The sequence below is a fragment of the Echinops telfairi genome, unplaced genomic scaffold (assembly GCF_000313985.2).
Source record: "Echinops telfairi isolate 266 unplaced genomic scaffold, ASM31398v2 ScPeMD7_443;HRSCAF=831, whole genome shotgun sequence".
NCBI lineage: Eukaryota > Metazoa > Chordata > Mammalia > Afrosoricida > Tenrecidae > Echinops > Echinops telfairi.
Genome location: NW_022104341.1, coordinates 84,169,260 through 84,170,685, shown reverse-complemented (window position 1 = coordinate 84,170,685; position 1,426 = coordinate 84,169,260).

Here is a 1,426-nt window from a genome sequence, read left to right as displayed (position 1 = left end):
AAAAACAAGACAGAGCAAAACCAAGCAACAATGTACAACAAAACTGCAACAACATCAATCCATTGACGAAGAATAAATTAAATTATACCAAGAAAGAAAAGCTTGTGAAAAACGCCAACCTTTTGGTTAGTAGTCAAAACGGTACCACCCACGTGCTCATTTGCATACATTTATAGCCATATATAATCCACTGCCATCTCTCACTGACTCACTACCTTCAAGTCAGTTCCAACTCATAGCAACACTGACGACAGGCTGCCACTATGAGTTTCCAAGACTGCCTTTGTGGGGCTGGGAAGCCTCTTCTTTGTCAGGGGGAGCAGCTGGTCACATTGACTGCTTATCTTGCAGTTAGCAGCCTAACACACAACCAGGGCTCCTCCACTGCCATCCCGTTGACCTCTATGTCGGGTTTCAGAGGCTGGGAAATTGTTATAAGAGCAGAGAGCCTTATCTGTCTCTCAAGGAGCAACTGGTGGGTTTGAACCATTGACCTTGCAGTTCACAGTTCAATGCTTACCTGACAGTGCCACCAGGGCTTCTTATATAACCACATAGCTAAAAAAAAATCAACGCTGATTCATCTTGATCCTACAGGACAGGGTAGAAGTGCCCCTGTGAGCTCCCAAGATTGTGACACTTCCTGGGGTAGAAATCCCGGTCTTTCGCTCTTGGAGTGGTTGGTGGTTTCCTTCTTGAGGATCTCAGCCCAACTCAGAACCACTGTGCCGCCGGGCCACCTCATAATCTATATAAAGCCCTATCCATAAACCTCACATACAGCCATATAAAAAACTATACATGTGATCGTATATATGTATGTATGCACACACACTATGTCTTTATTTAGGGTGTGTGTATATATACATACACACACATACACATATCCCAAATCATCAAAATACATACACATATTGATATATCCCAACTCAGGACCACTCTTACTTCTCCATCCCAATAGGCTCCTTCATGTCCTCTGCCCCTTGTTGTCCCTCCCACCATCGTGAATTCTTTTTCTTTGAATACAGGAGTCCATTACAAATGTTTGTATTAGCAGTGTGAGATAACTAACACAGGAAAAGCATGAAAAATAAAATTACATTTCAATGATGAACCTATTATGAACATGGATTTTTAAATAAAGCATTCGTTAACAGAACACCACAGTGTCCTTCCTTTTAAAGTGTGTTCTGATCAGGTGGATTTCATTCCTTAATCATAACATCAGCAAAACCTCTCGTGTGGAAGAAGTGCACCAGCCTGTGCGACCACGAGGTGTCCAAGGGATCAGGTATCAGGCATCAAAGAACAAAAAATCGTATCATTGTAAATGACAGGGAGTGCAGAGTGGAGACCCAAAGCCCGTCTGTAGGCAACTGGACACCCCCTTACGGAAGGGTCACAGGGAGAAGACGAGCCAGTCAGG